At 37.8% G+C, this 17,337-nt stretch overlaps 1 pseudogene; it reads left to right on the top strand.

Moving 5' to 3' along the window:
* LOC107780298 (5-epi-aristolochene synthase-like) overlaps positions 1 to 17,337 on the top strand; it is a 57,341-nt pseudogene that overhangs the window by 24,740 nt on the left and 15,264 nt on the right.

Below are 17,337 nucleotides of genomic sequence, written 5' to 3'. Positions count from 1 at the left end.
AATCTGATGTCGAGCAAGCTAAACAATACCCCGGAAATTCCATTTCACGCGTATCAACCTACGAACGCCTTCCTATCTCCTAAATTCTAAGCCAAACGATTCGAAACTAGTCAAACAACGTGCAAATTGAACAGAATATACTCCAATGCTTACAATTTAAAATTTTATAAAAATTTCCAACTCTGCTCGAAAATTCGACCGTGGGGCCCACGTCTCGGAACCCGACGAAACTCACAAAATTTGATAACCCATTCAATTACGAGTCCAACCATACAAAAATTAGTCAAATTTGATCATAACTCGACCTTTAAATTCTCAAATTATAGTTTATGAAGTATCTACAATTTTTCTCATATTTTCATCTCAAAATACAAATTAGATGATGAAAACAATGATATATTCATGTATATTAATCAAATCCGAGTGAGAATCACTTACCCTGATGAATTTCTTGAAAAACCCACGAAAACTCGCCACAAACCGAGCTTCCAAAGTCCAAAAATAAAAAAATGATATGAAACCCTCGTTTATATGGTACCAATCTTATCTCCCAATGTGCTGACCGCATATTTTTTGTGTGGTCCGCACATTCCAGGTTCCGCCGCCGCAATACAAATTGTGCGGTCGCACTTCAGCGGTGACTGCACTACTAGGCTTCAGTAAATTGACCATAACGTTTGGTACAAATATCCAAATAATGAATGGTTTATATTTCTGAAAACTAAACTCAAAACGCTACAACTTTCGTTTTCGGATCATCTCTACATTCCTTATATATTAAAAGATATAAGCTTCCGAAGTCAGACCATCAAACATGTAGATTTTCCTTTCTGCGGCCGCAAAAAGGATCTCTACGGTCCACACATTTCTTCTGCGGTCTGCACATTTCCTCTGCGGTCCGCACATGAGGCTTTGCCTCAGCACTCCAAAATGTACCTTCCGCACTTTTAACTGTTCCAGAACCTCATCAGAGTGCCGAAATTCCTAAACTCGTTCAAACCTCATCCCGAAATACACCCGAGCCACTTGGGACCCCGTCCAAATATACGAACCAGTCCTATAACATAACACGGACCTACTCAAGGCCTCAAATCACACCTAACAACATCAAAATCATGAATCGCATCTCACACAGAACTTAATGAACTATGAATCTTCCAACTTCCAAAACGTGTATCGAAGCATATCAAATCAATGCGGAATGACATAGAGAAGCTACTGAAATTTCTGGAACTACAATCCGAACCCGATATCATCAAAGTCAACTCCTGGTCAAACTTATGAACATTCAAACCCTTCAATTTCCAACTTTCGCCAATTGGTATCGAAACATTCTAGAAATATCCAAAAGAAATTCCGGGCATACGCCCAAGTCCAAAATCACCATCCGGACCTAGCGGAATCATCAAAACTCCGATCCGAGGTTGAATATAAAAAAGTCAAACTTGGTCAACTCTTCCAACCTAAAGCTTCAAACATGAAATTCATTCTTCCGAACTAATTCCGAAATACTTCAAAACCGAAACCGACGATTTACACAAGTCATAATACATCATATGAAGTTATTCAAGAGTTCAAATAGTTGAAAGGAGCATAAATACTCAAAACGACAAGTCAGGTCGTTACATTCTTGGTGATTAAATACATCACAAGGAGGTCTGCATCGTCCTACATTCGAGAAAGACGCTTCTCAAGCCCTCGAATCACGGATAATTTCAGAGAGAAGAATCAATGGATACATAGAATTGTACTCACAAATATTTATCAGTAAAATCTCTTTTTCTTCATTTTATTTTTGTTGCAGTTTATTTTTCGTACAACGAAAATTTGTTGCAAACAGACATAATACAAAAGATATTAAAAATGTTATCATTATTATTTTTCTTTATTTTTATAACAACTCCAATGAATAACAGCTCCCTATATTTACGTTATTCCTTATAATGTATTAACTCAATATTAATTAATTTTTAAGATTTTGTATTATCAATTATTTATGGAGCTAACTAGCTAAATGAGATTAACCTCCAACATGTTTAAGAACTTATATGTTTTTCCTTAATTTTTTGTTTAGTAATTTAATACAATAATAACAACATATCCAATATGATCCCACAAGTGAGGTCTGGAGAGGGCGGGTTATGTGCAAACCTTTCCTCTACCTTGTGTGAGGTAGAGATGTTATTTTTTATAGATCCTATTCTATAACTCAAATATATTATTTAATTATATATATATATATATATATATATATATATATATATATATATATATATATATATATATATATATATATATATATATATATTATTTTATTTTAAAATTGTATACTCATTAATATAGGGTACACGTGCAAAGCACGTACCCTAAAATTAGTAAATATTGAAAAGGGAAATAAGATTATAAGGTGGCTTTGCGCTTAAAGTCAAAAATCTCTTACGGTAGATTGTAACTTTTTACCATTATAAATACTTATGCCTTCTCTTCGATTTGGGTCATCAGTCTATCATCTTAAAGTTACTTTTTTCCAATATAGAAGAACCAAAATTCTCTTAATCTTTTGAGGAAAGAAAATACTACAAGTATAAATCAATTAGCAATGGTCTCACAGCTAAAGAAGAGATTGTTCGCCCTGTCGCCAACTTCTCTCCTAGTGTTTGGGGCGATCGTTTCCATTCTTTCTCCATTGATAATCAAGTTTACGTTCATCATCTTTTCTTTACATATAGTTTCTTCTTAATTGCATGCAAGGCCAATGTCTCGTTTGCGTTGGAATGCACTTATAGGTTGCAGAAAAAGATGCTCAAGAGATTGAAGCATTGAAGGAACAAACAAGGAGCATTTTATTAGCTACTAGACAGAAGTTGGCTGAAACATTGAATTTGATTGACACTATTGAACGCCTTGGCATAGCCTACCACTTTGATAAAGAAATCGATGAGATTTTGGAACACATTTACAATGGAAATAGAAACTTTGAGGGTGATGATGACTACAATGGTAGGTTTATGCACTTTTGCTCTTCAATTTCGATTGGTCAGGCATCATGGTTACAACATTTCTCCTTGTGAGACGATCATGAAAACACGAGTTTAATGTTGTTCAAATTATTAGTTTCATTTGCAAGAAGGCTAATTAATCCCGAGTATTCTTCCTTGAAAAATCAGAAGTTTTCAGCAGATTCCAAGATGAAAATTGAAAATTCAAGGAGTCTCTTGCGAGTGATGTCTTAAGATTATTGAGCTTGTATGAATCATCACATGTAAAGAATCATGGTGAAGACATCTTAGAAGACGCACTTGCTTTTTCCACAACTCATCTTGAGATTGCAGCTCCACATTTGAAATCTCCACTTAGGGAGCAAGTGACACATGCCCTTGAGCAATCTCTACATAAGGGCATTCCTCGAGTTGTGACCCAATTCTTCATCTCATCATTCTACGAGAAGGAACAATCGAAGAACAATGTGTTACTTCGATTTGCCAAATTGGATTTCAACTTGCTCCAGATGTCGCACAAAAGAGAACTTGCTGAAGTATTAAGGTATGGTTATATTTTCTATTGGATATAAAAGATAAACCTTTTGTTGTTTCTCAAGTTTTGATGTTTAGCGCTGGTTATATATGCAGGTGGTGGAAAGATTTGGATTTCATGATAACACTTCCATATGCAAGAGATAGAGCAGTTGAATGTTATTTTTGGACAGTAGGAGTATATTTTGAGCCTCCATATTCTCATGCTCATGTCATGCTCGCTAAAACCATTGCAATGATTTCAATTGTCGATGACACATTTGATGCTTATGGTATTTGATGTAAACTAAGAGTCTATCAAACTGTATAGAGAACCTGATTCTCTATCAGTTCCCACAGAACACAACAATAAGTAAATAACACAAGATATTTACGTGAAAAACTCCCAGCTCACGGGATTAAAAACCACGACTTACACTGGTAGGATTTCAATTTCACTAACTGAGCAAACTTTAGATTACAACCTATTGTAATCTAGGAATTAAACTCTTAATCCGTCACCTACTCACAATAACTATATTGCGAGCCTCTTTGTAATAACTCTATTACAAAGCTAACCACTTGACTAACTCTAGTCCTACGAAATGCTTCTAAAAAGCGGAGTAGGAATTACAAGTGAATAATATGAACAAGGACGCAACAATACTAAAGGACACATGATGTAATCAATGTTGGGATCTGGTCCTTTGTTATGTTGATGTTTTGTTCTTCAATGCTCTTGGAGAATGAAGGCGGCTACACACTTGAGAGTAAATAAATATTTAGGTTTCGAAAGTGTGTGTAATCCATTGCCTCGTGTTGGTAATTTATAAGTGAGGTCATCAAAAATGATGCAAGGGAGTGTCTGGTACATGGCATACTTCAACAGTGCTGTTGTACTATTGCGTGTGCAGTGCAGCAACTTTAAAAGCTGTAAGAGATGACTTGTACTGTAACCGAAGGAACTGATCTCTATTTGTTCCCTTATCTAATTTCATTGAGACTTGTACCAGACATTTGACTTGTTGCTCTGAACGCGGAGGAACCAATTATATGAGGTTCCCTATCTGGTTCGCTTATGAAGTTTGTTAAATCATCAAAATAAAAAAATACAACTTATCAATTTTTTCCTTTTTGATGATGACAAACTTGGAATTGATATTCCCCCTGCAAACCAGATCTCCACATTGTTTCCCCTGCAGAATACCCATATTCCCCCTAAGAACCTGTTTCCTCCCTTTCAATCACTACTAGAAATCCGGTAAAATCCGACCGAGGCCTACCGACCAACGTTGGTTGGTAAAAAAAAAATGACCAAAAACCATCCAAGGTAGACGGAAACTATCAAAACAAATTAATTACATACCGACCAAAATCGATCGGTCAATTGCTCAAATATTTGACCGCAATTGTTAGACTTGCTTAGTCAAAGCACTTTTTTGATTACCGACCAACATTGATCGGTTAGGTGGACCCACATTTTTAAATTTTAATAATTATATTAATATTTAAAATATTTTATATAATTTATAGTTGAAGTTACCGACCAAAGTCGGTCGGTTATTACGGGAGAAGATTTTACCGACCAACTTTGGTCGGTAGCTGTAATTTCTGGAAAATAACTGACCAACTTTTGTCGATTCATAGGTCAAACATGGTCAAGCTTTTAAATCACATTAAAATTTACTTTCTAAATAATATAAATATAATCCATTAACACTTTATTTTGTAACACAAATAATAAATACACTAACATATACTATAACAAGCTATATATAGTTAAAGTAGTACAACGAAGTGTGTGTGTATATATATATATATATATATATATATATATATATATATATATATATATATATATATATATATATAGCCGAAAAGAAATACGGAAATTTTAAGGCTACAGGGTCGAGTTTTTTTAGGGATAGACTTGTGAAGAAGCAATAATCTAATTAGTATATATAATTGATCATCATCAAATATATCTATTTGTAAATTGATTCATCGACTTATAGCATACTTAGATGCATCGATGAATATTAAAAACAAAACGTCTTGGCCTATATCGTTTAATCTATGTCATGCATCATTAGTTATGAATGAATAAAATATAGAACAATACTAAACTTCTTTGACATGTATATATGTATCATAAATTAAATGAAAGAAAGAAGTTATTAGCATTAAGTAAACGAGTTAATATAACAATCGACTAAACATATTTAAAATAGAATAATATTGGTTTACCAATTCATCAATTGATCAAGTTTTCGTGTGTAGTAATGTATGTGTGATCATCAATTACAATATAATGTGTGTGTGTGTGTGTGTGTGAAATGACTCATTATAACTTAAAATTAACTTAGATAGATGAATACAAAAGGTAAAACATCTTGACCGATATTTATTAATCTATGTGATTTGTAATTAGTTATAAAACGAATGAATATATAAGACGAAACGTGGAATTCGAATAAAATAAACGTCTCATATATATTCCTTTATTTTTATATTATGATTGATTAATTATATATATGTGTGAATAAAATATATGCTTATAGTTTATTAAAAGTAATTAGTTAATATAATTATTATAAAGATTATGCTTATAGTTTATAATAATTTATTAGTAAATATAATGATCCGACCGGTCATTTTGCTTTCTAGATCTACGCTCCCCTAATTAAGACTCCCCGTATATGTCTTTACTATTTTATGACCTGCGGGGATGGTTGGTTTAGGTTTGGAAGGGCTCGGATTGGAATCGAGACACTTAGTTCCTTAATAGTGGCCTATAATGGTTAAGTTTGACTTGAGTCAACGTTTTGAGTAAACGACATCAGAACTGGGATTTGACGGTTCCAATAGGTTCATATGATAATTTTGGACCTGGGCATGTGTTTGGATCGGGTTTCAGATGATCCGGAAGCGTTTTGGCGCCTAATATTGAAAGTTGGTGCATTGAAGGTTTTTCAAGTTCTTTAAGTTTGGTTTGGAGTAGATTATGGTGTTATCGAGGTCTGTTTAGGATTCCGAGCCTGGGGATAGTTCTGTATGGTGATTTATGACTTGCACGCAAAATTTGGCGTCATTCCGAGTTGATTTGATAAGAATCGAACGCGCGGAAGTGTTTTTAGAAGTTTTTGAGTTTCATGTTAAATTCATGCATTTTGGGCGTCCAATTCGTGGGGTTTGATGTTATTTTGGTGTTTTGATGACGCGAGCGAGTCCATATTATGTTGTTGGATGCGTGAATGTAATTGTATAGGGTCCAGGGGGCCCCGGATGCGAAACGGATTAGAAATGGTCTCTATTTTGGACAAGGGGGACCGCTGGTGGCCTCAGGTCTGGTGCGATCGCACCTGTGTGGAATTGGCCGCAGGTGCAGGCTCGCAGAAGCGGCCTAGTGTAGGCTAAGAAGTGGTCATAGAAGCAAAGTGTTATCCGCATCTGCGAGCTCGCAAGTGCGAGGAAAATTGTCGCAGATGCGGGCGAGGCCAGGAAGGCCTTGGGTCACAGAAGCGCAAATTTCTCCACAGGCGTGAGTGCATAAGTGCAAACAGTTTCCGCAGAAGAGGATGCGCAGGTGCGCATGTTTCTCCGCAGATGCGTACTTGGGCAATCTTAGTGAGAACCGCACCTGCGATGCATTTTCCGCAAGTGCGACCCTAGGTTCGCAGAAGCGGAAGTCGCTGGGCAGTGATGGGTTTTAAATCCGAGACTTAGGCCATTTTTCCTCATATTTTCTTGGTGTTGGGCGATTTTGAGAGCACATTTGAGATGGATTCACATCAACATCCTAAGGTAAGTAACCTCCACACATTTTCAAGTTAATTATGCGGATTTTAGGTAGATTGAACATGGAAAAATTATGAAAACTTGTGAGATTTATGAAGAACCTATGGTTTTGGAAAATTTGGGATTTGATCACGAATTTGGGGGTGGAAATGGGAGAAAATTATATATTTGAGTTCAGGAGTTCATGTGTAACAATTACATTCGAAATGTTTCGAGATCCGGGCACGTGGGCTCGGGGGTGAATTTCATTAATCTTTCAAATTGGGTTGGTGTGATGACCCAAAAGGTCATCTTATATTTTAGAACTCGATTCTGCACTCTTAAGCCTTAAAAATCTCTCGATTCTGCACTCTTAAGCCTTGATTTGGGTGCACAGTCCGGGCGGGTTTCCGGAAAGCTTTTATGTTGAAAATTGATGAAAATAAGAATTTTTACCTTAAAAGTTAATTTTAGTTGACTTTGGTCAACATTCTTGGTAAACGGGTCTGGATCCATATTTTGATGGTCTCGGTGGATCCGTATCGAAATATGGGACCTGGGCGTATGCCCGGAATCGAATTCGGAGGTCCCTAACTCGAGTTATGATTTTTTGATGAAAATTAAAAGTCTGAAAATCTAATGTCTTTAAGAATTGATTGATGTTTGGCATTGTTAGTATCGGGTCCGTATTTTGGTTCTGGAGCCCGGTACAGGTTCATTATAATATTTAATACTTGTCTGTGAAATTTGGTGAGAAACGGAGTTGGTTTGACGCGATTCGGACGTCCAGTTGAGAAAATAGAAATTTTAAAGTGTTCTTGAACATTTCATTGGATTTGGTGCTAAATTCATAGTTCTAGGTGTTATTTTGGAAATTTGATTGCGCGAGTGAGTTCGTATGATTTTTTTAGACTTGTGTGCATGTTTTGTTTGGAGCCCCGAGGGCTCGGGTGAGTTTTGGATAGGCTACGGGATGTTTTGAACTTGGAAAATCTGATATTTTTGCTGCAGCAGCTGTTCTGGTATGTTCCTCTTTGCGTTCGCAAAGGAACTCTCGCGAACGCGAAGGGTAAGCTGGTTAGGGTGAGTTTTTACTCTTCGCGAATGCGAAGGCTTGGTCGCGAACGCGAAGCGATGGGGGCTTTACCCTTCGCGAACACGACCAGCTCATCGCGAACGCGTATTGTTAGGGACCTGGGAGAGGGGTCACTCTTTCCTTCATCGCGAACGCGAGCAAGGTCTCGCGAATGCGAAGGCCAGGGGGGTAGCTTTCGCGAACGCGAAGGGGGACTCGCGAACGCGTAAGCTTGGCAACTCTGCTCTTCGCGAACGCGACAGTGTCCTCGCGAACGCGATGAACACTATTGCCCAGTTCATAAAACAGTCCCAAAATGGGACTTAAGCCATTTCTTCACTTTTCAAAAACTAAACGGGCTAGAGGCGATTTTCAAGAGATATTTTCTTCCCAAAGTGTTGGTAAGTGATTCTAAACCATTTTCTTTCAATTACCCATTACATTTCATGAATTATCAACCTAAAATCTAGAGTTTTCATGGTAGAATTAGGGATTTGGGTAGAAACTAGGGATTTCAGAAATTTGGGGATTTAGACCTCAATTTGACGTCGGATTCCAAAACCAATTATATATCCGGGCTCGGGGGTGAATGGGTAAATGGATTTTGGTCTGAACCTCGGGTTTTGACCAAGCGGGCCCGGGGTCGATTTTTGACTTTTTGGAGGAAAATGTGGGAAATTTAATTTATGCAATATAATTGATTCTTTTAGCAATATTTGATATTATTGAGTCATTTCTGAATAGATGCGAGTGGTTTGGAGGTGAATTCTAGAGGAAAAGTTGTGATTGAGAATTAAGTGGCCTTCGGAACAATGTAAGTGTCGTGGTTAACCCTGACTTGAGGGAATTAGGAACCTCAGATTATTTGCTATGTGAAATTCATGTGAGCGGCGTATATGTAAGGTGACGAGTACTTATGCGCCGCCAATTTACCTGGTTTCCCTGTTTCTCCCGTTTTTCTTATATTGTCTCTTTCCCATGCCTAATTGCTACAGGTTTAGTCTAATGTCGTTAAATTAATCGTTCTTATCGTGCTTACGGATCTTCTAGTAATAATTAAGTATTTATTTCAAAGTTGAGATTGATATTGTGGAATCAAATGTTTAAGTAAAGCTTGTACTTATTATTCTATCTCCATGTTGTTATTTATTCATTGCATTATGGTAAGAAAGAGTGTTAATGCACGAAGGGTGATGCCGTGCCATATTGTGAGTGTTAATGCACGAAGGGTGATGTCGTGCCATATTGTGAGTGTTAATGCACGAAGGGTGATGTCGTACCATATTGTGAGTGTAAATACACGAAGGGTGAGGCCGTTCCATATTGTGAATTGTGAGTGTTAATGCACGAAGGGTGATGTCGTGCCATGATATGAGAGTTAATGCACGAAGGGTGATGCCGTGCCGTTTCTATTGTTTTTATGGTGAGTTGAGAGTAAAAGCACGAAGGGTGATGCCATGCATTTTTCTTTTACGGTATTCGTTGTTTCTGTTGATTCATAGTATATTGGTTGTTCCAGTTATCATTCTGCTTTAGTTCCTTATCTCGTATTTCCCCCAGCATGTTTCCCCCTCCCGATATTTCCTGTCTAGCTCTTCATTATTGTTATTTGTATATACATTGTTAAATTATACAGGTTGATTTGTAGGTGCCTTTCCTTAGCCTCGTCACTACTTCGTCGACGTTAGGCTCGACACTTACCAGTACATGGGGTCGGTTGTACTAATACTGCACTCTGCACTTTCTTTGCAAATTTTGGTACCGGCTCGGGTTGATCGAGATTTTGCTATTGGACAGCTATCCGGTGACTCAAGGTAGATCTGTGCATTCACAGACCTTGAAGTCCCCGTCTATCTTTTCTGTTCTACTGTTTCTTTCATTCAGACAGTTGTATTTCTTTCAGACTATTACCTGTAGTGAATTCTAGAATGCTCGTAAATTGTGACTCCAGATCCGGGTGGTAGTAGTTAATAAAATTTTGATATTATTCCGCGCTCACTATATTTCATCTTAGTTAATTTGCTGTTAATCACTGAATGGAATAAGGATTGGTTTAATGATTCTCATGGCTTGCCTAGCAAGTGAAATATTATGCGCCATCACGGTCCCGACGGTGGGAATTGCGGGTCGTGACAGTTGGGTAACCATTATAAGAGCTAAAATATGAACTTTTGAGCATATATTCACTAGTTTATATGTCTTTTGATGGATTCGGAGTCCTCGGCGTCGTTTGAAGGGTTCTAGTGGGGTTGGAGAGCTAGATTGATGACTTGGAATTGAGGTAAGTCTCTTTCCTAACCTTTTAAGAGGGAACATATCCCTTTAGGCGTATTATTGTTGTGTGTTACTTGTGTGGGGAGCTACATACGCATGAGGTGACGAGAGTCCGTACGTAGCTATATTTCATGCTATGTACCAGTAGACTTAGATTTACCTCATGCTTTTAATTGTACTGTTATACCTATCATGTGTATTAATTGTCTTGATTAGAGCTGAGATTGGGATTTAAATTAGAAAGTTCGACTTAGCTTCTTATTTCAGAAAACTAGGGAATACTTAAAAAAACTATGAAAAATCCATGTCTTCTCGTCTCACAAGTACTTCCGCGAGCGAGGTAAATTTCTCTACTCTTATGGGATCGGGCAGTTCGCCTCGCAGTATGATGGTAACACTATTCTTATAGGATCAGGCTGTTTGCCTCGGCAGTACTGAGTACCACTATTCATATGAGATAAGGTTGTTCGCCTCGGCAACTTCATGCTTAATAAACGAAGCGGATTCTGGTTTGGGTATAATTAAGTTAGCGCCTTCACGGCAGTTATGATATATTGGTGATGTGATACGTCCCCACAAGTCATAAAATATTAAAAACATGCACGGGAAGTCTTATTTAGGAGAACAGGGTTCTAGAAAGCAAAACAACTGGTCGGGTTGTTACAGTAGTAAGTGTCTAAGTCAACCTCTCGTCACTACTTCTTCGAGGTTAGACTAGATACTTACTGGGTACATATTGTTTATGTACTCATGCTACACTTCTGTACTAAATGTGCAGGATCTGAGACAGGTACTGCCAGTGGTCACACGGGCGCGTAGACGATCATTCCGGGGACTTGGTGAGTTGCTTTCCTTGCTACAATCTGCAGCACCGGAGTCTCCCTCTAGCTTATTTATGATTTTGTTTATTACTTTCAGACAATAGTTGTAGTATTTTGTATATCCCCTAGATTGCTCATGCACTTGTGACGCCGGGCTTTGGGGTATCTTTAGCATTTATGTACTGCTATATCTATCATTTCTTTCACCACCATGGTTGTTCTTATTATGATGGTACTTTGTTTCAAAGAGATGTTACGGTTGCATGAAATGTAGTTTAAATTGTTCTCTAAAAAGGAAAAACTTCTGTTTTAACAATGTTTAAAAGGGGTAAGTAAACAGTAGTTTAACTTGTGGGCTTGCCTAACGGCGGCATAAGGTGTAGTCGTGGCATATTATAGAATTGGGTCGTGACAGCTTGGTATCAGAGGTTTAGGTTCACATAGGTCTCACGAGTCATGAGCATGCCTAGTAGATTCTTGCGGATCGGTGCGAAGGCGTCCGTACTTATCTTCGAAAGGCTATAGTATGTTAGAAAACTTCTCATTCTTCATCTCCTATCGTGCAGTTGATATTGTGCTAAGTATCTTTCTATTGATCTCTCACAGATGGTGAGAACGCGCGCGGCGGATGTTCAAGGAGGATGAGGGGCTGCTTCCCCCATTGCTAGAGGTCGAGGCAGAGGCGGGGGGGATCTCCAGCTACAGTCGGAGGATGAGGGCGCCCTAGGGTTGCTCCCATTTTACCACCAATGGATCCAGTGGAGGATACTATTGTTGAGGAGTAGGATGAGGAGCCTGCAACTGTGCCAGCCCCGACAGGTTTCATGGCTGTGCCGGGATTCCATGAGGTCTGAGTGTAGGAGGAACTACTAACCTGAGTCATGGGAACCAGGTTCCCTGACAAATTTTGAAAATAAGAGCATCATCCTTCAAAAAATATGCAATGTCATTAGCTACTTGTTCGTCCTGTAATTGCCATGTGTGTTTACCTGTAACCAGTGGCGTAGCCAGGAATTTCACGAAGGGTGTTCAAACTTTGAATAGATAAATAATTATTTTATGAATAAGTGTACCAAAAATTTAAAATCAAACTACGCAATATTCAACACTAAAAAGCCATTATTTGCTCCAAAACGGGCCAAAATTTGTTAGTGAACGAACATACCCAAAAAGAAAGGGAAAGAGAAGTGAATTCTGTTTGCAATAAATTTTATGCAGAAAAATAAAACTGCAATCACAAACAACTATAAAGAAAAAAAAAGATTTTATTGATAAATATTGCGGGTCATAATTCTGTTTATCCCTTGATTCTTTTCTCCATTTTGTTATCCGTAATTCGAGGGCTTAAGCGGCATATTTCTCGAACGTAGGATGCATGATATGCATCTCCTTGATGTATTTGATGATCAAGAAGCGTGTAGCAACACTCCATTTGGATCTTGAATATTGCTTGAACTTTAAGCAAGACATATTTGACATGCCTTTGATCTCTTAACAAATATTCCATGATTTTACTGAAATTTTGGAGATCGTATATTTGATCTCTTTATGCATATTCTAGGAGTTTATGGAATTGCCGAGATCGTCTTTGAAGGATACATGTAGCCTTATTTATAGGCATGCATTAAGGTTTGGGTGGAGTAGCTACCAAGTAACCCTAATAGACTCCTAATATTTCAAGAGTTGTCTTGAATTTAGGATTTATCTTGATCTGTTAAAATTTCAGTGTCTACAAATGCCCCATACTTCAAGGTTTGTTGAGGTGTAGGCTTGCTGAAACTTGAAGACGAGACTTGAAATACCCGACCATCCCAACAGATAATCTTGAAACTTGAAGTTTTTGATTTGCAGGAGGAAGAGATGAAGGGTAGAACTGGTCCCACTAGGCATGCCAATTTGTTTGCAACAAATTTATGTAGAGAAAAATAAAACTGCAATCACAAACAACTATAAAGAAAAAAGGATTTTATTGATAAACATTGCAGGTTACAACTCTATTTATCCCTTGATTATTCCCTACGATTTATTCTACGTGATTCGAGGGCCTTAGCGGCGTATTTCTTGAACGTGGGACTTTAAGCAAGACATATTTGACATGTTTTTGATCACTTAATGAATATTCCAAGAGTTTCATGGAATTTCGGAGATCTCATATATGATCTCTTTGTGCATATTCCGAGAGTTTATGGAATTACCGAGATCATCTTTGAAGGACACATGTAGCCTTATTTATAGGCATGAATTAAGGTTTGGGTGGAGTAGCCACCAAGTAACCCTAATAAACTCCTAATATTTCAAGAGTTGTCGTGAATTTAGGATTTATCTTGATCTGTTAAAATTTTAGTATCTACAAATTCAACCTAGAATCGAACCACTTTTAGGATTTTTCTTAATAAGTCAGTAGTTTTTAATTAAAACAATTAGTTTTAAGATTTATTTATTTTAAAAAAAATTGAATAAAAAAGGAAAAGTCAAGGACACACCAGTTGGAAATCCAATTGGGTTGGTGTATTAGCGTAGTTCTTTCAAAATGAAAGAGTAGGCCCCTTTAGCCAATGTTAATAAAGCTACTAAGAATCAAACCTAAAAATGCTAAAAAATCCTACAAGTGAAGTGCTACTGAGAATCGAACCAGCGCCCGACTACACTATTTGTGACTTTATGAACACCATTTAACCGCTGGACTAAGCCGACTAGTTGAGCGAAGGGTGTTCAAAACATATTATATCTCCATATAGAGCAGTATTTTACCTACATATTCGGTATAATTTTTCGGGAAGGGTGTTCGTCTGACCACCCTTGGTATACTGTAACTCTTCCACGCCAACGTTATGGAAGTTCCTGGATCGTGTAAAATAATAGTAGTACCAAAGACAGCACCTTCTATCAAAAGGCTTTTAAGCCTGAGGGGCGGTGAGCGAGGTAGGATAAAATGGTATTTGAACCAGGGCGGGCACTGCTTGTAATGGTATAAAATTGAGTTAGAAATTGCCAAAAAATACTTTTTAGCAATTCACCTTACCATCCTTTCATAGCAAATCATCGAGGGACCAAGTTTTCACTTCAGCTTGATCAAACCCAACTCCAGTCGGTTTCTTTCAAAATGCTCTCTGCTCAGTGCTTTAGTGAAGATATCTACTAACTGGTCCTCTGTTTTGCAAAACTTCATACATATGAGTCCTTTTCCAACATTGTCCCTTAGGAAATGATGTCGCACATCAATATTTTTTGTCCTCTTATGCTGAACCGGGTTCTTTACCATATTAAGAGCACTTTTGTTGTCACACAAAAGTGGCACACAATCAGAGAATACACTAAAGTTTTCTAGTTGTTGCTTGATCCGCATCAACTGGGCACAACAGGAGGCAGCTGCCACATATTCAGCTTCTACAGTAGAGAGAGCCGCAGAGTTTTGTTTCTTTATAGTCCATGAAATCAAGCATGAGCCCAGAAAAATGTGCCATTCTAGATGTACTCTTTCTATCCACCAGATAACCAGCATAATCAACTTCAGCATACCCAATTAAGTCAAAATTATCTCCTGAGGGATAATAGAGGACCAGGTCCTACGTTCCTTTGAGATAACTAAGAATTCTCTTAGCAGCTTTCAAATGAGATTCTTTAGGACTTGATTGGAATCTAGCACATAATCCAACACTAAATAAAATGCCAGGTCTGCTGGCTACTAGGTATAAAAGTGATCCAATGATACCCCGATACATAGTTTCATTTACAGGGGAACCAGGTTCGTCTATGTTTAGACGAGTGGCAGTAGCAATAGGAGTATCAACGGTCTTTGAGCTTTCCATCTCGAATCATTATAGAAGCTCCTTAATGTACTTCTGCTGACTTAACATAGTTCCTTTAGAGGTTTGCCTTACTTGTAGCCCAAGGAAGAAGTTTAGTTCCCCCACCATGCTCATCTCAAGCTCACTTCCCATAAGCTTTACAAACTCCTCACACGTAATCATTTGTTGCACCAAAAATAATATCATCAGCATAGACCTGCACAATCAGCAAGTTCCTCCCTCGTTTCTTCAAAAAAGAGTGTTGTTAATTTTTCCTCTAGTGAAGCCATTTTCCAGAAGGAACCTGGACCGTCTTTCATACCAAGAACGGGGGGCCTACTTCAATCCATATAAAGCCTTGTCAAGCTTGAAGACATGTTCGGAATGTTCATGGCATTCAAAACCAAGTGGTTGATTGACTAAAACTTCCTCCTTCAAATATCCGGTCATAAATGCACTTTTAATATCCATTTGGAACAATTTGAATTAAATATGAGATGCAAAAGCAATGAGAATTCTGATGGCTTCCATTCTTGCAACTGGAGCAAAAGTTTCATCATAGTCAATTCCTTCTTCTTGATTATAGCCTTGGACCACCAGCCTGACTTTATTTCTTTTTGTATTGTCAAACTCATCAAGCTTGTTTTTGACTACCCACCTAGTTCCAATAACTGATCTAACTAAGGGCCGAGGAACCAGCTGCCACACTTTGTGACTCTCAAATTGATGGAGCTCCTCTTGCATAGCAGCAATCCAGACATCATCTTTTAATGCTTCCTTGATATATTTTCGGCTCAATTTTAGACAAGAAAGCTGAGATAGCAAACATGTTTCTTGCCTTAGATCTAGTTTGAATATCGGAATCCAAAGTAGTGATTACATTTTGAAGAGGATGCGACCTCTTGTACTTCTAGTTAGACACTTGGGTTTCAGGATGGGAGGTACCAGGTTCCTCAATATGTAACCCATCATTGGCATCGTTGGAAGTATGAATATCACTTCTTTTTTCTGCATTAGGGAGAGTGTGGCCCAGTGTCACGACCCCAAATTCCCTTCGTAGGAGGTCGTGATGGCACCTAGTCTCTAAGACTAGGTAAGCCTATAAATGCGGAATAATAATAGATATCTGAAATAAATAAACTACAATTCAAACAATTTTAAATCCCAAAAGCCCGGTAGAAATAAGTCACAAGCTTCTAAGAATTTATTCTCTATGTCTCTATACATCAGAGTCTAAAGTAAATAAGGAAGACAACATAGTAAGATAGAAGGGGACTCCGGAGTCTGCGGACGCTGACAGATATACCTCGAAGTCTCCTCGTGCAGCTAGTTTACTGATGTCTAGTCTGATAAGATGTACCTGGATCTGCACAAAAAGATGTGCAGAAGCGTAGTATGAGTACACCACAACGGTACCCAGTAAGTGCCAAGCCTAACCTCGGTAGAGTAGTGACGAGGTCAGGTCAGGCCCTACTGAAAAATAATAATGGCATGGTAAAATGTTTAACAATATAATAAGATAAAATTACAATGGAAATGAGTTAAGTAGTATGTCACCATTTAATTACACCAAATAATGGCAATCAATATCTCGCAGAAACGAAACAGAATTCTTTTGAATTTTAAGAAAATCACAACAATAATCAAATGCAACTACGGCCATAAATCAATATCCACAAGGACACTCCCGAGGTACTGCATCGTAGTCCCAAATCATTAATAAATTCACAATATCTCATTTTCCTTATACCACCGCGGGAGCCTTCATAATTTATTTTGAAGAAAATATTTTTCCCGAAATAGCATCCCGCGTTTTAGCCATCCTTATCACACCGCATGACTTTTAGTAATTTCCCCTACTAGCCACGCGTATCAAGCCACTCTTATCTCACAGCATGTGTTTCAATACCCATACCTTATACCACCGCATACGTATCAATATCACAATATATCACAATTTGCACCTCAAGTGCCCAAATATTTCAATTTGCCAAAATAAATCAACAACAATATTTTTTCATAATAAAGAGCTCACGGCTCATGCCAAAATAATCCAACAATAATGTTTTTCCATAATAAAGAGCTCACGG

Source organism: Nicotiana tabacum, chromosome 13 (genome assembly GCF_000715075.1).
Source record: "Nicotiana tabacum cultivar K326 chromosome 13, ASM71507v2, whole genome shotgun sequence".
Lineage (NCBI taxonomy): Eukaryota > Viridiplantae > Streptophyta > Magnoliopsida > Solanales > Solanaceae > Nicotiana > Nicotiana tabacum.
The sequence above is the reverse complement of the archived record's forward strand: the minus strand, read 5'-3'. Positions and strand labels throughout refer to the sequence as shown.